The sequence below is a fragment of the Triturus cristatus genome, chromosome 4_1, assembly GCF_964204655.1.
Source record: "Triturus cristatus chromosome 4_1, aTriCri1.1, whole genome shotgun sequence".
NCBI lineage: Eukaryota > Metazoa > Chordata > Amphibia > Caudata > Salamandridae > Triturus > Triturus cristatus.
Window position 1 is genome coordinate 855,335,697 of NC_140585.1, and position 25,861 is coordinate 855,361,557.

The following is a 25,861-nucleotide window of genomic DNA, read 5'->3' on the forward strand; positions in this document are numbered from 1 at the left end:
GCTGGAGGTGGGAAAAAAGCCGCCTGCACGTTGCTGCTGGGAATCAAAAGCAGACAACGTGCAGGAGCTGATGAACGTGTCCTGATGTTTCAAACTGGGACAAGTTCAACATATTTCTGTGGGATCATACATCTTAGCAGGGGGGACGGCGTCCACCCTGTGAAAAGAGTGGGTGAACGTCGTGTACCAGCGTGTACCCCCGACTTGTGCCCTGTATTGATCAATACGTGGAAAACCAAGGAATCAACACAAATAGCACGTCTGACGTGGAAAATAATTTAGGAGAGAATGGTGTCAAATCGAGCATATTCACTAACTCATCCACCTAAAACATTCATCTCAGTGAGTTAAGAACCCACTCCAGACATCTCTCTGTGTCTTACACGTAGATCATGCCTTTAACTGCACATGTTTTGTAACCTATGGAAGCTAGTACCAGAAATGAAGACTGCACTTGCTGCCTATTGAGAGAGGGAAGCTTGCTTTGCTACTGCTACACTGTAACTGTCATGTGAGGTCACAAAGCTTCACAGCTGCTGCCTGATTTGTAGGTGTCGCGGGATGGGAAAATGAAGGCGCAAAGGTTGAACTGTTTCTGCCCAAGGTGTACCTAAACCACGAAGAAGGGGTGTGTAGTATCCTGCATGTTATATTGTAAGGTGTTTTACCAGCCCTGCTCTGCCAGTGCCTGTGTCCTGACTCATTCCAATGTTGGAGTCTGATGATGCCTCGGAATGTTGGGACTGAGAGAGGCTAAGTGACAGTTGGTCATGGGCTGAGCAGCTGACAGGCAGCTCCTGGTGGGGCTCTGATCTACTACATAACTACATGATGTCCTGAACCTTACTACTTGTTAACCACCTTGAATAAAACATCCTGAATTACTACCTACCTGCGTTGACCTCCTCACTACATATTTTGGCGACGAGGATGGGATACGAACCCACGCGTGCAAATGGGTACTAGCCCCATTTTCTCACTTACATTTGCTTACATAGGCCACTCACGATTTCCACCCTTACAAATGGCACCGTTTCATACGATTTTTACCCTCACACCGGGCACCGTATTATGGGTTATAGTCCCATTTACTTTTACATTGTCACCCTCACAAAGGGTGTCTTATGGGTCACAGTCCCATTTTACATTTACATATTACCCTTACACAGGGCACAATTTTATGGGTCTTATACCCATTTACATTTACTCAGTCTCCCTACATAGGGCGTCATATGGGTTACAGTCCCATTCACAGTGCTCCTCACATTCTTGCACAGGAGTAGAGGACGGTCATGGGTTTAAGTCCCAGTGGCTGATATTGTCTTTTTACATTCTGTAATTTTGCTGTTTTGTATAACGCAATGTTACACTCACATCCTATTGTTATTGTTTATTGAAAATGGGGGGAAGTATTAGTTATACTGTATGTATCTACTTTGCCTCTTCTCCGTTTTCTTATTCGTCCAGTTTTCCTCGAGGAGTCATTCTCATTGTCATCCTTGGTTTCTGGATCCATACTTCTTGTTGTCATCTTTTGTCTCCAGCCTTCTCTCGTTCGCATTTTCTTTCTTTTCCTTCCTTGTTAAGGAGGAAATCTGTCACTCCCTCTTTCCTGTGTCTGTGTGGAGGCTGGTGTCCGTTTTCTGTCGTGCCTTGTTCTTTCTTCCCTTCCTGCCTGCCTGTTCAGTGGGTGCGTTTGGGGGTTAGTCTTTGGTGCGTCTGTGTCCTTCTGCCCCTTGTTGTTTCCATCTTCTGGTTACTTGTTTTTTCCTCACACCTTTTCTATGTCTGTGAGTCTGGGTTATCTCTGTCGGTCTCCACTTAACTCTTCTGTTCCTCCTCTTCTTCTTCCTCCTCGTTTTCTTCCACCTGTCTCTTCTCGCTGCTTTGCTTACTCCTTTCCTTGACGTTGTTTCTGTTCCTCTGCTGTTCTTCCTTGTTATCTCTTCCTTGGTTCTCTCTCGCTACGAAAGGAGATATCACTCCCTCTTTCCTGTGTCTGTGTGGAGGCTGGTGTCCGTTTTCCGTCGTGCCTTGTTCTTTCTTCCTTTCCTGCCTGCCTGTTCAGTGGGTGCGTTTGGGGGTTAGTCTTTGGTGCGTCTGTGTCCTTCTGCCCCTTGTTGTTTCCATCTTCTGGTTACTTGTTTTTTCCTCACACCTTTTCTATGTCTGTGAGTCTGGGTTATCTCTGTCGGTCTCCACTTAACTCTTCTGTTCCTCCTCTTCTTCTTCCTCCTCGTTTTCTTCCACCTGTCTCTTCTCGCTGCTTTGCTTACTCCTTTCCTTGACGTTGTTTCTGTTCCTCTGCTGTTCTTCCTTGTTATCTCTTCCTTGGTTCTCTCTCGCTACGAAAGGAGATATCACTCCCTCTTTCCTGTGTCTGTGTGGAGGCTGGTGTCCGTTTTCCGTCGTGCCTTGTTCTTTCTTCCTTTCCTGCCTGCCTGTTCAGTGGGTGCGTTTGGTGGTTAGTCTTTGGTGCGTCTGTGTCCTTCTGTCCCTTGTTGTTTCCATCTTCTGGTTACTTGTTTTTTCCTCACACCTTTTCTATGTCCGTGAGTCTGGGTTATCTCTGTCGGTCTCCACTTAACTCTTCTCTTCCTCCTCTCCTTCTTCCTCCTCGTTTTCTTCCACCTGTCTCTTCTCGCTGCTTTGCTTACTCCTTTCCTTGACTTTGTTTCTGTTCCTCTGCTGTTCTTCCTTGTTATCTCTTCCTTGGTGCTCTCTCGCTATTTGTTATTCACTTATTAGTTTAATGCTTCTGTAAGAACGAAAGGGGATATGTAGTATCCTGCATGTTATATTGTAAGGTGTTTTACCAGCCCTGCTCTGCCAGTGCCTGTGTCCTGACTCATTAGAATGTTGGAGTCTGATGATGCCTCGGAATGTTGGGACTGAGAGAGGCTAAGTGACAGTTGGTCATGGGCTGAGCAGCTGACAGGCAGCTCCTGGTGGGGCTCTGATCTACTACATAACTACATGATGTCCTGAACCTTACTACTTGTTAACCACCTTGAATAAAACATCCTGAATTACTACCTACCTGCGTTGACCTCCTCACTACAGGGTGCTTCTACTGCTGCTGCCCCATTTTATGTAAAAAGGATATATTGACTGCACTTGCATAACATGTCCTATGAACTGCTTTACAATATTTGATGAGTGATGCAGAAACCTGTAGTTTTGTGGAAGGTGTAGTAACTTCATACAGGAAATACTCGAGCACCAAAACATGCAGAGAACCCTCCTGCCTGCTGTGTTAAATTCTCGTTATTGAGAGATACCACTAAAACCATTTTTTGCTCCCACGCACACAATTTTAATACAGGTCTGACAATTTAACAAAGGAAGAACATAAATGTTGCCCTCCCGTACATAACCTCTCCCCAATCAGGGGTTCCATAGCTAGAATGTTATACAAAGAGTGAACAGAAGTATTCTCAGATGCTTCCCAGTCCCAGATGTGAAACCCACAAAGTAAAGTGAAAACCACTGACGAACCATACAACACCAGGAGGGTGAGATTTCATTATCCTATGTCTGTCGATGTATTTATGGTAATTCCATAAGAGGTTCGCTGTTTCCTCCAGGAGTGTTGTGTGTTTATGTCTGTTTGCGGTGAGTGTACAATAGTCATTTAACTCCTCTCATTCCCTGTTTAGCCACCTATGTTGTAACTATTCTGTATGCGTGAGAGAACAATGTTGTTCCTTCTGCTACACATGCCTGTACTTTACCCTTGTGTTTGTGTTGGGATGTGTTAGGCTGTTGTGCTGTTTTGTTGCAAAGCTTGGCATGAAACGTTCCACTACAAAAAAAGAGAAAACTATTTCCAATGTTAGTTTTAATGCATGAAGTGAATTAAACTTCACTGTTTCATTCACTTCATGCATTAAAACGATGTGAGCAGAGTTTACTTTTGGATTTAGGTAGTTATGCAGTTATTGAAATGAATTAAACAACTTTGTAAACTTTTAGATGACAGCTGACAACTGGCTCCTGGTCATCTATAATACCTTTGACTACTTCTGGCTTTTTATCCAACAGTAGTTTATCATTGTGACCTCAAAACCCCATCGTACCATGTTAAAACTACAAGCTCCACAATGCAACATGCTATTAACTATGGCCCCTATACGATGTCGGTCAGAATTGCTTCCAACCGACACCGTCTTGGTGTGGGAACGACCAGCCGTAGGTCGGCGGTTCTGAACACCGTATTTCGATGCCTACTATTTCTCTATGGGAGCTTGTGCGGCGGGCGGAAACCTCTCGCAGCAGAAGCTCCCATAGAGAAATGGGAGTTTGAGTAAATCCCTGCACCGTGTGGCAGGCATTGCACGGTGCCTGACACACAGTGCAGGGATTCACAGGGGGGCACCATAGGTGCCCCCTTGGCCCCCAACCGGAGGCCACAGGGAGGCCACTGGGGGCCCCTGCCGGGGGCCCCCAGAGTAGCTTTCTGACAGGCATTCCATGTCGGAAAGTCCAACATGGATAGCCTGTCGGAAACCGACATCATAAATCTGATGGCGGAAACGCCGTCCACACAGGATTATGTTTGGTTTCCGACTGGAACCCCCTGAGCCCGTCGGTAGCCAGCAGGAATGACCGACCAGTTTGAATTCCGACCGCTGTACGGTGGTTGGAATTCAAACCAAGGATGTCGGTCGGAGGCTTTCCGACCGACATCCTAACGAGGTTCTATTTGTCATGGTGTCATTTGGCAGGCTTGTCAAATGCAAAATAAAATCTAATTCCTGACATTCTACCTTTTTGTGTGGGTAATCAAAACTTAAAATACTAGGTGGGTGAGACAGCAGAGGTAGCCTTTCAAATGCAAGCATCTCACTGCTAAAGGGGTAGCCTTAAAACCCCTTGAAAAACTGTCAGGGTAATTTATTTTCCAAATCAATGAGAGACCATGAGAAAGGGAAAACAATTTGCTGGTGCCCCTCTTCCTGGGCGCATCCTCTGGCTAGAAGTGGTTGTGATTTAGGAGGGGCAAGTGTAACATCACTGTGATGCTCCATGTCTTGAGCATGTGCAACATGTACTGCCCCATGAGACCCATCAGTGGAGAAACTGATAGATATATGGAATTAGAGAGGTGAAAATATTTTAGTGTGAGCAAGAAGATGACATTCTACAAGCGGTATGGAGATGAAGACAGAGGGAAAGAAAGAGATAACGGAAGTTCAGCATGAAAAGGAAAACGGAGTCAAAAAGCCACAACTGTATGGCGAGGAAATGCAACCTAGAACACAGTATTCAGTTTCTGACATTTGTCGTTCTGTCCACAGACTACCGTGGACGCCAGAGTGATTTTTATGTCTGTCCTAGGGTCAGCTATTGTTGAAAAAATAACCGTTGGAATAGCTGACTTTATCCACTGATCTTTTAAATGATATTTCACATTTTGCTTCCAGCTACCACTGCATGCAGCATGGGACAGTGGGTCAGCCCACTTTAGCCATTAGCTGTCTTTCACAGCGAGTGTTGGAATTTATTCCGATCACATGTTCACATCTGCCTAAAAAGTATTACCCTTCAGTGCCAGTGCTGGTGGTCCAATACTTTATTCACCAATGCTTTTTTCTTTCCATTTTGTTAATCATTTTGAAGTCATTCTTGTGTTTTTGAACTATTTCTGTAGGATACAGTAATGCAAAGCCACTAATGCCTTTTCTCACCGCCAATGAGAATCAGGGGTTGGACTGGAGTACAGGGCAATCAGGCAATATCAGATGGGCTGGTCTGACAGGTCAGTTTCTGGACCGTTATTTTGGTTTTTACTTTTAATTGCCCCAATATAAAAAAAAACACTGCCGGCAGCAAGCTCAAATCCACATAGAGTTCCATATCTTCCAAAAACTTCTACAGACTGTCTTCACAATTTCAAGACTGTCCAAATTTGCAAACACGAGCCCCTTTTTGGCTATCAAATTCACTAATGAGGGCACTTTTATTTTGTTGCTCAGGCCTCTGTTCTGTCCCACTCCGACCCTGATGAGATTCATATTTTCCTGTGATGTACCTTAAATCTTTGTAAATTCATGCAAGTTGTTTGAAGTAGTGTGAATGACTCCAGGAACAATAGAAGCCTGCTACAGTGAAGGGTGTTACCTTCCCCTTGCAGGTGTCCACTCAGGGTGTTGGCCCAACATTCGAGTTTCAAAGGCGAAGCCGCCTCTGGGGGGCAAATGGAGCTCACACTCCTAAAGGGAGACATGCTGGCGGCGGGAACAAAGAGGGGAGACCAATGCTCAAACCAGTTTTCCTGTGGGTACATAGCCCACAGGTAGCCACACCTCTAGGGAGGGCTAACAAGCTCCTAACATCCAAGGAAAGGTTCAGACATCTTGCAAGTGGGCAGAATAGTGTACTCTGGGATCGCTACATGCCACACATTTATTTGTATTTGTTTATTTATTTTAGGAGTTATATATTGCGCTGGCACGACCCAATGGGTATCAGAGCGCATTACAGCAACGTATAAAACAGAGTCTTAAACAGTTAACTGTACACTAATAATAGTACACATAGCCGAAAGTCATCACATGATGAGAGGGATCCTGGTAGGCCATTGGCTAGGGACAGCATAATCCCCCCAGGGCACCTCCTGGGCATAAATATGGCTCCCCTGGTACCCTGACCTCAGATCTCTCTAAAGCTGGAGAAAGGACCAAATAAGGACTGCTTTGCTGACCCCAGGGACTTGGCAAAGAGAGGCTGCACCATCTGCTGCACTGCACCTGCTGCACCTTGGGCGAAGCAAAAACTGTGCCTGTGGTTCCTGGCATGTGAAAAAGTCCCTCCCGAGCACCAGACCAAAGATGTGACCCCAGGGTCGAATGGCTGACCCCCTGGAAAAAGCACTGGGGCCATCAAAGCTGAAGTAGCCCAAATCTTCTGGAGAATCACCGCTGACCCCAGCTGGGCAACCTAAAAGACCGATCCTCAATGGCAAAAAGTTGCATCCAAGCCTGCCTGACCCTAGAGTGTCATCTGAGTCCAGAATGGTTAAGATGGACACTCGCCTTCACCAAACAATACTTATGGACCCGCTCTGGATGGAGTCCGCAATCCCAGCAGCAGCTGGCCTTCTACTGGCTCAAAGAGGATTTCAAGGGACTATGACATTTGTGGCCAAAGTCACCTCACGTGACCCGTGGACCAAGGAGTAACCACAAGGACACCCCTTTCGACCACAAAGCACCCAGAGCATCCTTGAGAATCCTCCATCTCCTGCAACCTCAGCATCAGGCCCACTCCATTAACGTCTATGGTGGTTGTGATCTAAAGGTCAGAAATAGACAAGAGAACACTTTGGTGAATAGGTAGCTGTCAAAATACTCCTTGGCTCCCCTGACCTTCTCCCTGTCAGATTTGGTCGCCAGTTTCGGACTGGAGTAGCCGAACACAACTCTTTCAAACTTTTCAAAAGTTTCCAAACTTTACAGTTACCAATGCTCATTTACAGTTGTAACTAAAAGTTATTGGATTTACATTTACTTTAAAAATCTATATCTCCGTAACCCTCTGATGGATTCTGTTCATCTTGGACTCTAAAAATGCAGAAAATATAATCTATTTTTAAAAATTTGTGTTGGATGTCTTTCGTGTTGTGTGACTTTCTTATTTCATTGTTTGGTGCTTCTAAATGTTTTTATACTAGTTCCTTTGTTTAAGCCTTGCTGCTCAAAGCCACAGAAACCCAGGGTTGAGCTTAATGTTTTACAAATGAACCTGACTGGACCTAATACAGTCTGCGAGTATATTACACAGTAAGGTCACACAACCCACCCCAGTCCTCACAGTCGGGCTGCACTGGAAGTCCTCATGAGGGCTCATTTGCCTCTTCGATCCCAGACAAGGCTGCAGGAGGGCAAGTGTATTTTCTGTGATGGCACCCTGGTCACTCAGTGTGCACAATTTACAAGAAAAGTAGGTAGTCTTGCTCAGTATTGGTTGGAACAGGAGACTGGTTATTTTTGCTGCAGCTGCCTTTCAGTCCTGTCTGAAGGGCATTTCCTTTGAGTCTTTTTTCTCTCTCTCAGAGTTTTATGTAGCGCGAGCTTGACCCAAAGGTATCGGGTATCAGAGCACTTTACATGAGCACCAGTTGTGTTACACAAGGACACATTCATTTTTTTGTTAGGCACAGGGAGATTAAGGGCCAGATGCATAAAAAAAATGTTTAGCGATTCCCTAAATGCGAATCATTGCGATACCAAAGGGGTCGCAAATGACCTACCTCATGAATATTAATGAGGTAGGTTGCAATTTGCGACCCCCTAGGAATCACAAAAATCACATGGATGGTGGACTGCTGAGATCAGCAGACCACCATGTCTGTGATTGCTTTTAAATAAAGCAATATTTTGTTTTGTAAAGTAGCCCGTTTTCCTTAAAGGAAAACAAGATGCTTTACAAAAAGAAAATTGAAAAGTTTTCTTTTCATTTTTTAAAAGCAGACAGAGGTCCGTTGGACCCCTGCCTGCTCTTAAAAATGCTTTTACAAACATTCACAAAGGTAAAGGGGTCCCTTGGAGACCCCTTCCCTCTTGCGAATGTCTTACCACCTACTTGAAGTAGGGGGTAATATGCGAATGTTTGCGACCGCATTCACGGTCACAAAACATTCATGCATACTGTAAGGATTCGCTTTTTGAAAGGGACGCCCTAAACACGCCCCTTCCAAATAGCGAATCGCAAACCCATTTTGCGATTCGGTAACAGATTACCGAAACGCAAAATTGGGTTTGATGCATCGCAAAAGCATTTTTTACGATCGCAAACGGGCCGATTCAGCGAACCGGCCCGTTTGCCAGGAGAAAAAGGCTTGATGCACATGGCCCTAAGGGATTTGCCCATAATCACAGGATGTTGAGCGTCATTGCCGAGACTAGAACCTGGTTCCCCAGATTTGAGGTGGACCGCCCTAGCCGTTAAGCCACATATTCTACCCAAGAAAGCCATGCTTTCTATGGAGCAGCCAGAGATGTAAAGCTCACATTCCTGAGCAGGGCAGCCTGCTCAGGGGCAGTTTAGCCAGCACTGTACTGTTATTGATTGAGCACAATTGGTCCATTTAGCGATGGGCAGGTTGGCCAGCCTTGGCTGTTTTTTCAACCAAAGTGCTTCCCACACCACCTGGAAGATCTGATTAGAGGGTCTGCTTTTTGTGGAGGCCACTCAGCAGAGTAAAGGCCAAGCAGACTTGCAGCTTGTGAAGTAGTCCAACCACAGTGGATGGGACTAGTCCCAGATGCTGCTTTGTGGTCTGGGTCCCGCGCACCTGTCTGTTGCCCTTCTCCACTAAGTGCATTTCCACAGCAGCAAGGAACGACCATTACGTGGGGTGGCCCTGTCTGGGACTCAGCACCCCTATGTCTTGCTCAGGCTGTGCAATGGCCCGTCTCTTCCTTCTGGTATTGCGCAGCAGGCATGGCCTGTTGGTGCACGTGTGACTGCCTTGTCCTGTTCCAACGAAGGCTCCCGACAGGTGTAAAGGCACCAGAGGGGTGTAAAGGTAGGTCCAGGATCACGAGGCTCCTCCCATCCAGCAGGTGTGGTTATTTGGTTGCTCCAACCAGTAGCATATGCTTGTCTCAAAGATTAAGCCATTCACATGTAAGTACACACGGCCAGTACAGTGAACCTGCGAATGACTCATGAAATCAGTTATGGTTCTTTTGATCGTTCCATCTGTTAACTGGATAACTGTGAAAATTCTAGAGCTAATACATGCCTACGAGTGTTGACCTCACGGGATGAATGCATTTATCAGACCAAGACCAATCCGGCCTCGCCTGGCTGCTTTGGTAAATCTAGATAAACTCGCCCAGTTCTGTGATAGGGACAATAGAGACTGATGCCTGCCCTGTCAACTTTTGATGATACTTTCTGTGCCTGAGAAATGGCTGCCACAATCAAGGAAGGCAGCAGGTGCGCAAATTACCCACTCCAGGCTCGGAGAGGTAGTGACAAAAAATAACAATATAGTACACTTTCAAGGCCCTGTAATTGGAATGAGTACACTTTAAATCCTTTAACAAGGACCCATTAGAGGGCAGTTCTTGTGCCAGCAGTTGTGGTAATTCCAGCTCCTACAGCACATTTTAAAATTGCTGCAGTTAAAACGCGCATAGTTGAATTTTGGGATTGAGCTGGCTGTATGCTGCAAAGTGAGCTACCACCTGTCCTAACCCCTTCCTCTCGATACCCCCTATGGTCTTGACTGAGTGTCCAGGGGGTTTGAAGTGTTTACTTAGAAAAAATTGTTGAGTGTTCAAATCGGGCCAGTCACCTGAATACTTCAGCTCGGAATAATGGAGTAGGACTCTGGTTCTATTTTGATGGTTTTCGGAAATGGGGCCATGATTAAGAGGGACAGACATGGGCATTAATGCTGCTAGAGGTGAAATTCTCAGACCGTCATAAGATGAGCCAATGTGAAAGCATTCGTCAATAATGTTTTCATTAATCAAGAAAGAAAGTCAGAGGTTCAACAGGTACTGTTGCAGTTCTGACCACAAACAATGCAGACTAGCAACCACAAACAATACCGACTAGCTATCCAGTGGTGGAAAACCAAAGTATTTGGGCTTTTTTTTGGGGGGAGGAGGGGGTCGATAGAGAAGTATGGTTTCAAAGTTGAACCTTAAAGAAATTGACGGAAGGGCACCACTAGTAGTGGAGCCTGTGGCTTAATTTGACTCAACAGGGGTTGGATTCTATGGGTGGTGGTGTATGATCATTCTTAGTTGGTAGATCAATTGGTCTGGTTAATTCCATTTTCGAACGAGACTCCACCATGCTAACTGTTGACGTTGAAATTCATAGAGGGACAAGTGGTGTTCAGCCGCATGAGATCTAGCAATAACAGGTCTATGATGGCCTTAGATGTCCTAGGCTGCATGTGAACTACACTGTGCACTACACTGAAAACATCAGCATGTGTCTTTCTTTTACAAACAGGTGTGGGTAACCTGTGAAATCCCATTTGTGATAGGGATTGTAATTATTTCCCATGATTAAGGAATTCCCAGTAAGTGCTGGTCATATCCTTGCATTGATTAAGTCCCTGTCCTTTGTACACACCGCCCATTGCTACTACCGATGGGATGGTTTAGTGAGGACCTCAGATTGGCCCTGCCGTTGTCAGCAATGGCTAGAGGAAGTAAAAGTTATAACAAGGTTTCTATAGGTGAACCTGTGGAAGGATCATTAACAGTGAAGTGGCCCGAGTGACAGGCTATGACAGCCTGAACCCTCAGGCATCTTCCAGATGAAGCCCAAGGCACAATAGGACCAATCATCCCCTTGTGCACCCTAGCCTACGAAGCGGTCCATGGTGGCTGGGACTTCGGTGAGGATATAGCGTGGGGCAGGCTCCTCCAGCCAACACGTTAGGGACCATGGTAGGTGGGCCCGGGCCATCTGAGAGGGGCACGTTGCAAGAGATAGCCCTCCCAAGATGCCCTCCCATGCTCACCCAGCACACACTACTCAGGGGTAACTGAATTGCAGTGCATCCCTGGTCTGGAACCCCATGAAGGCCCTACCACCTGGGCCTTCCCCAGCCTGCCGGGGTTTAGAGTGACTGAGGAGTAGCCTGTCTTGTGTGGCAGGGCAGCCTGGACGAGAAGGAGCTAGGACCATGAGAGAATCCTGGCTCCTCTCTATAGCGATACCGTGCATCTCAAAGCCAGTGTCAACTGCTCCAAGGTTTGGGGGTAGATGCTGCCCCCAGCCGCTCGAGCATCCACGCATGTACTCGGACAAGGGTAAATCTCTTTGAGGTTCACTTGAATGACAATCACCCTAGGGCTCTCCTAGGGTGCAGTTGGGGCTCTCGCAAGGGGCTCTGCTCCCTTCGTCCTCCCAGGATCAGACCCCTGATCACCCATCATAGAGAACCACCCCCATCCTGCTGCAGAGGCACACTGCCGGTGAGCATGGCCTTCCCCACCTCGGTGGTTTGGGTGGGTGCCCTATCTGTTCCAGGCCTGAAAAACGCAGAGTACCTGGCTGTGTGCTACGTGTGGGAAACTGTGGTGTCCCACTGCTGCCCATGTGCACCGCCTTGGGCACCCACTTCTGTGGCTATGGCAGGGAAGGACCTCTGCCTGCCTGTGTGTACTGGTTTTCATAATGACCTCCCGGGGTTTAGGTCTCCAATCTGGAAAAGGGTGTTCCTATATGACCCCCATGAGAAAGAGCCCCCCCCCTTTCTGGCACCCATGGAATTGGTCCGGCTCCCCCACACTTTGGCATCCTACTACAACCTCAGGTCAGTTATGGTGAACCACAAAATGTGTCTCCTGCTGGGGAGTGATTCCATTACGGACTGTGGAGGCTGGAATCAAATTTTGCAATGACCACAAAATTCAAGCATATTACTAAGCAGAGGAAAAGTAACAAACCAGAATTCCCACACTAGCGGCAAGTGAAAAGCCCAGCTCCAAATCTCCACCCGGCGGAGGGCGTGGGAAAAGTGGTGCACAGAAGACCAACTGGTGTCACCCAGGGAGCCCAACTCCTTCTGATCGACGCTCACCCCATGGACATTGTTCGGCCAGTAGAGGCCCCCAGCTCTCCAGGATCAGGTCTTCTCAGAGTCGAGTTGCTTGGGAGTGCAGACCAAAGTGTGTGGTAAACCCCATACAAGTCTAAATACTGGCAAAGAAGTACCATAAGGGAAAGTTGAAAAGAACTTTGAAGAGGAGTTCAAGTATGTGTGAAACAGTTGAGAGGTAAATGGGTGGGGACAATGCAGTGTGCCCAGAGGATTCAATAAGACAGGAAGGGCAGTCGCATGGGAGGGTGTATCCCCTCTGTGGGACCACTGCTTGGTTGCTCCCGGTCCCCGCAGGGTGCATTTCCTCTGTGGTGGTGCGCTGCAACCAGCTCTGGGTCAGCTGGGAAGGCTTCAGGGTGGCAGGTGACTCTCGGCTCCGGTGGGGAGAGTTACAGGCCCTCCTGGCAGCAGCTTCCTCATGTCTGCAGAGCTAAGACAGATTAACTTCCTCTGCGTCCTCCCCCAGCAACTGCCCTAGCCTCTCTAAGGTTGTGCAGAAGCAGGGAAGGGGGACGGTGCAACTGTTGACTGGGGCAGACCATGGTCCATGTGCCCCAACTATGTCACACTGCTGGGCGGGGAGGCCTATGCTGTGTTCCAGGGCTCTGCAGCTATGTTGGTTACTGACCTGACCCAGCTTGAAACACAGACCAAGAAGTGTAACATGTTCATGAGTCAAAAGGCCAATCAAAACCCTGTGAAGCAATGAAGGTGACGGTTGGAATATGCCAGTAGAGATGGAACCCCAATGCAGCCTTGCGGCAAGCGCACTGGTCTATCTTGCCCACTCAGTAAGGAAGGTGAAGCCTGATTGTGTGTGTGAGAGGACCCAAAAGATGATACACCATTCCTAGGCAGGGCAGAACAAGAAAAAACTCTGATGAAGGACTGTAGCAGTCCTGACATGCAAATCGGTCATCCATCCTGGGTATAGGGTGAAACACTGAAAGAACTATCTAGTAGCAGGTTCCCTCCAAAGTTTCCCTTAGGATAGCTGGCACTCAGAAACCCCAGTTTTTTTCTGGTGAAGCGAATGATTAGAGGTCTTGGGGCCGAAACAACCTCAACTAATTGTCAAACTTTATATGATTGCAGGGTATGGGGCCAGTGTTCGGCCTCAGTCAGTGCCTAGCAGCTGACTTAGAACTGGTGCAGATCAGGGAAACTCAACTGTTTTAATTAAAACAAAGCATTGTGAAGGCCCAAGGGAGTGTTGATGCAATGTAATTTCTGCCCAGTGCTCAGAATGTCAAAGTGAAGAAATTTAATGAAGTACTGGGGAATGGCGAGGGTAACTTTGACTCCTTTAACCTCTTCGTATAACGGCCTTTTGCCTCCATCTGGTTAATATCTGTATATGACTAATCTCTTTGAGGAGAAGTCTGTAAAGATTGGCGAAATAAGGTAGCTATCATGGCTGTGAGCATTAAAGCAAGAAATGTTGAATCCAACAATCCCAAATCTGGATGGGTAGTTCCTAGATAACAAAATCCCCATTGAGATGACGAAAGTAAATGCTATCTTTTCCACAAATCATTAACCTCCTCATCAATTTTGTGAAGTCTACACACAACTCTAGCAACACAATGAATAGAAACGAATTGAATCACACCTTATCGTCCTGTTCACTATCCATACTAATCAATAGTGAGGTTAGTATTGACACCAGTGAAAGCATTGAATTTGGAGCCTCATTAGTTAAAAGCAAACCAGTCACATAAAAATTTTCAAAACTGCCAGATGTTTATAAAGTCAATGACAAATTAAATGACAAGAAAAGTGACACCACCAAGAAAGTCACATACTTGAAATATCCCAATGAAAAATATAACTGCAATTTGTGTGGAGACATAATGGAAACCTGAAAAAAGAATTTAAAAAACATGTCTGCAATAAAAACTAAGTATCATACCTACCAATATATTGCTTAAAATGTGACAAGGAAGCAGAGTATCATAACTTTGTATGCCACTATGCACAATGCAAAGGTAGAACACAGAAAGAAAGCTGCAATTCCTAATTAGCTTTTGTGACCTGAGATTCGCACCAGAAATTGGTGTGTACCAGCATGGAAGAATGCATACACAGAAGCTAAAAGTGAGCTAGACTACTAGTAGCAAACCTTCAAAACCGTGGTCAAAAGAAGAACTATTGCTGCTAACTTATGAAAACAAAAGAAATATAAATGCACTCATGGTCCCGCCCTTAGCTATCAGTTTCTGTTTTTATTGTCAGAGAAAAAAAGGAAGAGAAGAGAAAATAGAAGAAACATTTGCAAATGATTTGCATCAAACATCCACCATATGAAGAGCAATAATAAACCAGAAATTTTCAACGGAACAATAAAAAAAAAAAGACGTAAAGTCTTTATTAACAGGAAACAAGTGCCTAAAATCACTGTTTCATGATCTGATTGGCAAACTATCAGAAGCATAAAATGATTCCAAAAATCCAGAGCATCATGAAGCTTGTATGGACTTGATGGAAGAAACTGTGATTTATATTGTAGAAAATACCACCGATATACATCCAAAACCAGTCAATTGAAATGAACCACCTACTGAAAATTGTAATGAGACTATGAGCACTGTTTACGATGAGAACCAAAATGTTTTGCCCAAATTGTCATACCAAAGAAAGATAAGAAAAATGAAAGGCTCAATAAAAATCATATGAAAAGGTATGCAAAAGCAAAGGGCAGCTACAAAGAACATCAGGCAGTGTTCAAGAAAGATAAAAAGGAAGTCCTAAACAGAATGGGCTTTGGACCGAAATTTAGGGGGTGGGTACGACTGCTATACACCGACATAAAGGGCCAGGTACGAGTCAACAATTGCACATCACGAACGTTTACACTAGGAAGGGGCACCCGGCAGGGATGCCCCCTCTCACCGCTGATATTTGCCCTTATGCTGGAGCCGCTGGCCGCATGGGTGCGGAGAGACGTTATGATAAGGGGCTTAAAATGGACGGATGACCACGACGACCGGAAATCGCTATATGCGGATGATATTCTACTATATCTTGCCTCTCCCTACAGGTCTCTTCATGGGGTGTTAAATATTTTTACAAATTTCGGAAAATACTCCGGCTACGCTATAAACTGGAGTAAATCAGTGCTGTTTGTACTCATGGGGCCAGTCCCGAGACTCCCCAGAGGATGTAACGTGGAAGGAACCACAGTAGGGTTCAGATATCTTGGGATGTACATCACCACAGATCCCAACCTCTTCTATGAGCGCAACCTGGCACCACCGCTGGCCAGACTGAGAGCAGACGTAAAACACTGGAGATCTCTGCCTCTTTCCCTCCTCGGCTGAGCGGCCCTCTTTAAAATGTTAGCTCTCCCACGGTTTCTGTATGTAATGCAGAATTGCCCGCAGCATATCCCAGATACCTACTTCGCTGGAGTAGAGAGTGAAATCCGGACGCTGTTATGGGATTGGGGGGCTCCCCGTATAACTCTAACAAAACTGACAAAGGGGTGGTACGACGGGGGGATTGCCCTCCCGGACCTTCGAATGTACTACTGGGCGTCGCAACTGGTGGTGATAAATCTCTGGATGTATCGCTCCCCGGTTGATCCAGCGTATGAATTGGATAGACAACAAACAGGAAGATTGGGATATTTGGGGGCTCTATACTTCGGGGCTGGAAAAACAGATACTTTGGGCCCACCTCCCACACGGTCAAGATATGGCACCAGGCAAATTCCCGATTGGGGTGGTCCAATAGAATAACAAAACTCACACCCCTGTGGTATACTCAGCAACTAGGGCTCCTGTGTCACCAGCCGGGATTTGACAAGTGGGACATAATAGGGATATCCACAGTCGGGGACCTAATTAACAAAGGGTCACTCCTCCGGTTCGACGAATTACGGGTAAAATATGAAATGAACCAAGGAGAATGCTTCCGATATCTGCATGTCAGACATGCACTCACAACGGCGATACCAGACCTTAAGGACATACCAGACTCGTCCGTACTAGAGGACAGATTGCTCGACGGACCGCTCCAGACGAAAGCGATATCACTAACATATAGGAAGATTTGTAATAACCTACCAGACCCATTTAGCAAGCTAAGGGAGCAATGGCAGGGAGATGTGGGGATAATGGATGACGAGGACTGACAGTCGGCACTAATGTCCCCCAAAGAAGTAGCAATTAACTCCAGATTCAAATTGATACAACTTCGCATTCTCCATAGGTCCTATATGTCAGGCACTACATTAGCAAAGATAGGGGCTAGACCAGACATGCTTTGTCTTAAGGGCTGCTCACAACCAGCGACTTTCTTCCACCTGATTTGGGAATGCCCCGGGTTGCGACACGTGTGGGAGGGGGCAACGACGCACATACAAAGTGCCCTGGGAAAAGAAATACACCTTACTTCACGATTGGGACTCCTTAATATTTGGCCCCCCCACAGATCTCACAGAGGTGGAGCAACAACTTACCTCGCTGGGATACACCCTGGTCAAACGAGAGATAGCGAGAAAATGGGGGGCAAAAGATATACCTTCCCCCAACCTGTGGTTGAAAGAACTAGATAGGTGCATGGACGGAAGTTTTTAAAAAACGAGGGTGCCCAAAGAAATGGGACAGGAAATGGGGGAAATGGAATGAATACCGAGGAATCCTGTGTGTCTCCCCATCGAAGGAACTGGAAATGCAGAATAATAGAGGAATAGATTTGGACTCATTATGATCAGACTGTTACCTACCGGTGTCAATGTAATGAGAACTGGGAAGACCGTGCTGCACTATATGCCACATGTATGTATGATATTGTTGAACTTAATAAAAAGATTATTTAAAAAAAAAAAAAAAAGGAAAGTTATATTCACTTATGGTGCAGACGATGCCATTTGCCAGATTAGTGTTGATTAAATCTGTCAATATGAAACAGATATTGAAAAAGAAAACACGAAAAGCCCGAACTTCATCCCAATTAACCTGATTTCCTGAAGAATGTGAATACAAACATCTGGGTAAAGAAATTACACTTCTTGAAGTAACACCAATTTCAATAAAGCAGTGGCTTAAAGGTTTTGTACAATGTTCACACAAAGGAACCAAGCAGGCTGCTCAAAAATACTATTAACTTGGTTAGCAATTAGAAGAGTCTGAGAGTGAATAAAAAAAGAACCAATCGATAGTAATTCCCAAGAACGTACCAATCAATGAGCTGAACAAAATAAGCAATTAGAGACCAATTACAATTAGTACATCATTCATGAAGTTGCTAATATAAATCCTGACCAAAAGACTCACCAGTCTCGTAAACCTAAATGCAAGACAGAAAGGCTTAATGAAAGTGAGAGGATGGCTTGAAAATCTGACATTGCTACAGAACATCATAAAAGGGGAACAAAAAAATAGACACTCTCTTGCAGTAGTGTTCATAGACATCTCAAAAGCATTTGACTCTTTCAGTCACTGTCACATCATACAAAGTTTTGATAGACATAGAGTTCCGTCATATATCCGAGATCTAATAAGAGTTTTACCCGCAGATTCATCTACGTACTTCAAGGGAAAAATAATTAATCTACACCAGAACACACAATGAAGTCTGGTGTAAAACATGGTGACTCATTATACCCACAGTTATTTAATATCACCATGACCTTTTGATATTTGGACATCATAAGTATGGAAAAGGCTTTACTTTTGGCCCAAATGGACTTCTTGAACAAATCACTGCTTAAGCCTTTGCTAACGACATAGCAGTATTCAATAACACATGGGAAGGCAAGAGTGCTCTCTTGAAGATCATTGAAAAATTCAGCAAAACAGGCTTAAAACTGGATGTCAAAAAGACACATAGTTTCTTCATAAGTCATACCAAAGAAAACATTCTGGTGAATAACTGCAAACCATGGCAATTTGTAAAAAAACACATCGATAACATACATCCAGACGACAGTGAGAGTTTCCTCTTATTGAATTTGATCCTCACACAGGTCATACTAAAAACAACAAAATAAATGAGGTACTAACAGGAAGGGTTAAAAAAAACTTGATAGTCTACCACTCACACCCACACAAAAGACTGAAATGGAAATGGCATGCACAGAAACAAATACTCTCTTTGTGCTAGACCAGACAATAAAGAAATAAATCAAACACTACCTTAATCTACCTGCCTACACATGCAAAGGTCTGCTTTGCTCAAAACGATCAAATGGTGGCTTCGGTATACTAATGTTGTGTTCAACTATAGGAATAAACAAAGTCAACCATCTATTATATCTCAGAGAAACTCCAAATTTGTACATTGCTCACTCTTAATTGTACACAGGAGAGATACTAACCAATAGAATTGATAACATCATCAAAACTCACAACCTATAATATAGATAGAAGATTCCTAGACGTTTCATTTCAATTATTAGCACCTTATGACTTGAGAAAAGAAGAGCTTGGAAAATGGAAAAATCTCCCTGTACCGGCAGATGGTATTAAATACTTCAAAAATAATCCAACCTCAAATAGCAAAGTGCATAGAATTGAAGGAAAACCAAAACACAGCTGCACTGATGCTGAGAGAGAATATCATGAGCACTAGGGAAACCATATCCCGGGTAAGAGATCGATCATCTGCTACTTGTGTCAGGTGCGTGTCCTAAAATAAAAGACATAGGAATCAAAAGAGACAACAACATTCTGGAGGTTTTAATTGATAAGGCGAAAAGATGTGGTTGGATGACATATAGTGAACATCACTTAAGGAATAGTCATGGTGAGCTAAGAAAACCTGATGTAGTGTTCACAAAAAATGGCACTGCTGTAGTGATTGATGTTACTGACAAGTGAATTTACAAAATTCTCTTGAATAAGCCTTTGAAAGTAAAGGTAATTATTACAGTGAACTGTCTCAAGAAATCGAATCTATCACAAACTATTCCACTGGAAAATGTCAAGGTTTCATCATAGGTTGTCAGGGAATGTGGCCTCGGTGTAATGACATTACACTGGCTGATCTTGAACTTCAAATGTCATTCGCTTTCGAGAAGAATGTGTGCCTACTTTGATGGACATCTTAGAAATGTACCAAGTATTCAAGGACAGCTAATACATTAGCTCAATACAAAATAACTGCGCTGAATTGTGTGTTATATTTTGTTTCAATTAACCCCTTCCCCGCTCATGACGGAGCCGCTCCGTCATGAGCCACGGTTGCCGTGTGCTCATGACGGAACGGTTCCGTCATGACACGCCCGTTGGCGGCCGCTCCGCCTACGCGGCGCTGTTTCCCCGCCTGTGCGGGGGGACAACGCAAATGGGCGGAGTCATGACGGAACCGTTCCGTCATGAGCACAGCTCAACCGTGGCTCATGACGGAGCGGCTCCGTCATGAGCACAGCGCCACCGCGCTGCCCCCCCGCACCCCCCCGCGCCGCGGCGGAATTCCCGCCGCTGCGAAAGGGTTAATGTGTTACTTAGAAATGTTGTCTTGGATTTAGTTGAATGTACACAAAATAGATGTGTGTGCACATTTAGGATAGATTAGATAATATATTGAGTTAAATGCAGTGTTAGATTTAAATAATGTTTGCTAATTGTACATTGAAACTAAGGGGCCCATTAGGATGTAGGGCGGATCGCCACCGCCCGCATGGCGGAGGCGATCCGCTCTACATCCTTCCCCGCCCGCCACCCATTTACCCCCCGCCATATTAGTATGGCGGGGGCTACCGCGGCGGACGGGAAGACCGTCCACCTCTTTTCCGCCCGGTCGACAAGTCGACCGGGCGGAAAAGGGTTTGATATGGTGGCGGTGTCTGCTAGACACCACCATCCATATTAGCATGGGGGCGGAAACATGCCTGAAAGGCATGCGGAATTCTCTTCCGGGGTCCCGTTGCGGGCCCCCAGGGTATTGGGGGGATAGGGGGTGCACATGGGGGGTACCTATGGTACCCCCCTGCATTGTCATGGACATGGTGGCAGGCACCTCGTGGTGCCTGTCAACTTGTGCATGACACTGCACGCAGTGCATTCCCAGCATTGTGGCGGGCGGTGCTGTGAGCACCGCCCGCCACAATGCTGGGAATGGAGGATGCCACCGTCACAGTGGCGGTGGCATCCTAATCGCCGGTGCGGGACCACCGCACCACTGGCGGCCGGTCCCAGCACCCCCCGCCATCTTTATGGACCTCCTAGTATTACAATTATTTGAATCTTTAGAATGTATTAGAGCAATAGTTGCGTGTGTGAATTTAGCGTAGATAAGACTATAGAGATCACACATTACTATTATTTGTAATATAAATACATGTAATCAGAGCAGGTCACATTATTGTATGCTAATCATATGCTAACCAAATATTACTCAGCACAGGACATTTGTATCCTGATAAACCAGAAGTGCGGTAAAGTATAGACAAGATCTATTGCTATTGACAAGATGTATTCTTAGTGTAGTACTGGAGGGTGCACTGTCTCTATCTGAAATGTGATTCATGTCTCTCTAAGGGCAATTTGAAGTATAGTTGCACTCCAGGACAACCTCTGCGTTGTTGGAAGCAAGACCAATTTGACACCGATGAGCAGCAATAGTAACCCAGAATGAGCCACTGTGTGGTGCTACAAAAATAGTCAAATGCCTTGTCGCCTAATTAGTGATGCCAATGAATGGATGAACGAGATTCCCACTGTCCCTACTTATTATTTAGAGAAACAGCAGCCAAGGGAAAGGGCATGGCAGAATCAGCAGGGAAAGAAGTCCCTGTTGAGCTTTTTGCATGCATCACCAGTGCTGCATTTGCATTACCAGTGATACAAATGGATCACCAGCGCTGCTTTGTATTACTGGTGATACACAGAAAGGTAACTTTACTGTAAATTGATTTAAAATTATTTGGATATATATATCGGGTCTGGCATGTTATTAGGCCACTGTAATGTCCTTTTTTCGTTTTGTCACTTTTTGAGCATTTGGGGCCGTATTACAGAAGTGCCGGAGGGGTGCAACATATAGTGCCAGCGCCATCATCAGAGGATGTTCCCTCATTTGCATGGGGGTGTGGCCTTTCCTCTGCGCCCGTGCCGTATTACAGACGCGGGCGCAGAGGCAAAGAAGCTCTCAGGAGACACACTGACAGTGCACCACCTAAAAGGTGGTGTACTGTCAGTGTGCCCCCTGAAGACAGTCCTCTAGAAGGAGGAAAGGGAATCCTCTGAACCCCCAGACAACCACAGAGGCAGTCACTCACTACACCCGCCTGAAAGGGGGTCTCTCTCCCCTCTTAAAAGTGCAGGCGGGTTGCCGCCTTCACAGTGAAACACAGAGCGGCTGCTTCAAAGCAGCCCAGTATTTCACTTGAATGTGTGAATATGTGAATAATAGGGCGTACTTTCCCTGTTTGCGCCCAGTGCACCAGTTTTAAGGTGCGCCATGGCGCAAATGGGGAAAGTGCACCCTATCCATAATATGGCCCTTCGTGAGCACTTTGAAGCCCTGGTGATGCATTGGGAGTTTGTTCATTTTTATGATCAGGTATACTTCAAAAGTGCTGAAAATGCATTTGGGGGTAATCAGGATTCTACAATTGCACCTATACCCACTTGTTATACATACAGCATTGCACCTATACCCACTTGTTAATGTTAGTAAAAATTTGTAGAGCGCACATACGCCAATTGGCTTCATGGCGCTAAGGCTCAGAAGGCTGACAGAAAAGACAGAAGCTAACCCTGTGTAAATAGCCATGTTTTCAGGGATTTCCTAAACTGGAAGAGGTCTGTGCAGGAACGAATTTCTAGCGGAAAAGAATTCCACAATTTGGGGGCGAGAGTGGCAAATCTGTGACCTCCTTGGCGTACCCGTTTGAAGCCCGGGATAGAAAGAAGTGAAAGATGGGCAGACCTTAAATTGCGTGTGGGAGTGTGCCTGAGTATCATGCTGTTAATGAACTCAGGACTGGTGCCATGTAAGGATTTGAAAATGAGGCACCCCGTTTTGAAGGTACAACGCTGTAATATTGGGAGCCAATGTAGTTTCTTCAACAGAGGGGTCGCTGTATGCCATTTAGGTTGACAATATATTAGTCGTGCTGCCTGGTTCTGGACCATCTGTAGACGCTTAAGCAAGTAGTGTGGCATGCCTAAGTATACAGAATTGGAGTAGTCCAGGTGGGATAGAACCGTAGATATCATGACCTGATTCAAGGCGTCATGGCTGAGGAAACTATGTATTTTCCTGATTTTACGCATTTGAAAGAAGCACTTAGACACCACAGCTCCAACCTGAGTTTTCAGGGAAAGATCACTGTCCAGAAATACTCCTAAAGTTTTGGCCGACGTGGACGGAGCGGGAGGAGAGCCTAGCTCTGAGGGCCAATAGTGGGGGCCCCAGTACTTGTGGCTGTCCCCAGTGAGAACTATCTCTGTCTTGCCAGGGTTTAGTTTGAGATGATTAAGATCCATCCAACTTTGGATGTATAACATGGTGTCCTGGAATTCAGTGATAGAGTTATGTGAACTGTCGACCCTGAGGATGAGCTGAAGATCATCTGCATAGTTGAGGACCAGCACATTCATGTCTTTAAGAGACTGGATCAGGGTCACCATATAGATGTTAAATAGATGGGGAGAAAGGGCCGAACCCTGTGGGACCCCACAGGTGGTATTACGTGGGGGTGCTAGAAACTGACCCAGACGGACAGCCTAAGAACGATCCTCCAGGAAGGAAGGAAGCCAATGAGCCGCAGTCCCCTGAACGCCAGCCCTCCTGACACGGTCGGCCAGTATAATATGGTCGACTGTGTCAAAGGCTGCGGAAAGATCCAGCAAGACCAGGGCCCGGGAACAGCCTCTGTCAGTGTTATCCCGTAAGGTATCCACAACCATCAGAATCACAGATTCGGTAGAATGGGCTGGCTGAAAGCCAGCCTGATGAGGGTCCAAGTATTTTGATGCCACTAAAATATTAGAGAGGCATTTAGCTACGTGGCCCTCTAGAACCTTGGCCAGAAAGGGTAGCAGAGAGATTCGGCGGTAATTGGATAGGAGCACGGGATCAGCTCCAGGTTTTTTTAAGAGGGGGACCACTACTGCTTTTTTAAAAGCCTTGGGGACTATGCCAGATGAAATGGATTCATTCAATAATGTAAGTGCGGGGCCAGAATGGATTGCGTGGCAGTCTTTCAATATGTGAGGGGGGCAGCAGTCAGATGGAGTGCCTGATTTGATTTCCACTAACAGGTCTTGAAAAGTCTTGTTACTAATAGTGGGAAAACAACTAAGGGTCCTGTTGTTACAATGTACCACAGGGGGGGTCTGATGAGGAAGGGTGGGTAGGGATGCTGGCCTTTATTGAAATAATCTTATCAATAAAGTAATCATTTAGCGAGTTACATAAAACTTGAGAGGGCATGGCCTTCAAAAGAATACGCTCAGGATTAGATTATCAATTATGGAGAATATTTCTTTAGAATTTTTATTGGATTAGAGAATACGATTTGAGAAATGGGCAGCTTTGGCAGTGAGGATGCTTTCCTTATAGTCTTTCCGAGCAGAGGTATATAATAGTTTTTTTTTCCGGAGAGTACTTCAAACGCCACTGTCTTTCTAATTGGCGTAAGGCCAATTTCTGGGCCTTGAGGTCATTAGAGAACCATCTTTGTGCCTCAGCACGGCGTGCTAATTTGACTTTTTTTAATGGAGCGTGCTTATTGCTAGCATCAAGTAACCATTTGGATACCTTCATTTCCGAGGTATTAACATCATAGCCAGGGGGTGGGGCTGTGTCACCTAATGTGTTAAGAAAGTCGTCCTTATTAATGAAGTTCCACCTCCTGGCAAGGCCTCCTTCGGCCGCATTGAATTTCTTAATGGAAAATCGTGGCAGCGTAAATTTTAGCAGATGGTGATCGGACCAGATGCAGGGTGTGGCGATAGGGGTAGAAGTAGTCAGGCCACTTGCCCATATTTGAGCCAAAATCCGACCCTTCAAATGTGTGGGGGATGAAACTTGCTGAGTGAGGTTTAGATTTCTGAGCAAGTCTGACATCTCTGCTGATTGTGGCCCTTCCTGAGGGTCACCATACCAATAATTAAAGTCACCCACAAGGAGGACCTTGGCATGCTCAATCACAAGTTTAGCTATCTGTTCGCTAAGTGATGGCGGAAAATGAGACATCTGCTTGTGTGGTCTGTATAGTAAAACACAGACAAAAGAGTCGTTAACCGATTCCAATTTTATAACTATGTTCTCGGTGTCTGTAAGAGAGAGACACGTCAAAGAGCAGAACCTGAGATTAGTATGAATGATGGCAGCAACTCCCCCTCCTGGCTTGCCCGAACACTGATTGGCATAGATGATGTAATAGACAGGGGGAAGTGCTGCCAGCATATCTGGGGCAGAGTCAACAGTGAGCCATGTTTCGGTCAGCAGCAGGATGTCAGGTTTGTCGGTAAGCAAAAGTAGAAAGATATCCAACTGATGCTTAACCATGGAGCACGTATTAAGATAATAAATTAATATAGGCGCAACCCTAGGTTTAACCTGATTCCGGGGACTATGATTATGGACAGTTGCGGTCTGTAGTTCAGGGAACCTGCTCCGTTTGAGGAAGAGGTTATGAGCGACTAAAGGAGGCAAGGCCTCTTGTGAAAGGTACCAATTTAAAGCTTGCATCTTTTTCAGGGTAACAGGTGAGTACGTAAGGAATTGGGCATGGCAACTGGCCCCTGGGCCCGGAAGGGTGCGGACGGCGCAGACGGGCTTGCCTTTAGCGCGCCTTAGGCGCGCCTTCATCGCGCCCGCTGTGCGCGCCCGCTGCGCACACACGCGCTATCATCCGCTTTTATCCCCACGAAGGGAGAACGTCTGGTGCGCTGCCCGAGCCCCCACCCAATATGTCCGCCCGCGCCTGCCTGCTCCGCGTGTGGGATAGAAGCGAAGCAGGTTCCGGATGACCAGTACACATTAAAGTCAGGAGAGCCCTGGGTGGTGATCTGGTTAGGGGGAGAAGGATTAGCAGCGCAAATTAGGAAAATAACTAATAAAAGAAATACCAGTGACTTTTAAAAAGGCTCCCGGCTTCCGCCTCAGAAGTCAACCTTCAGTGCTGCGCGCACGCGCTATCATCCGCTTTTATCCCCACGAAGGGAGAACGTCTGGTGCGCTGCCCGAGCCCCCACCCAATATGTCCACCCGCTCCTGCCTGCTCCGCGTGTGGGATAGAAGCGAAGCAGGTTCCGGATGGCCAGTACACATTAAAGTCAGGTGGGCCCTGGGTGGTGATCTGGTTAGGGGGAGAAG

At 45.9% G+C, this 25,861-nt stretch overlaps 1 pseudogene; it reads left to right on the plus strand.

Annotated features, from left to right (window-relative positions):
* The first annotated feature begins 9,576 nt into the window (after nt 1–9,576).
* On the plus strand, nt 9,577–11,232 carry LOC146855656 (18S ribosomal RNA; annotated as a pseudogene).
* The last annotated feature ends 14,629 nt before the right edge of the window (nt 11,233–25,861 follow it).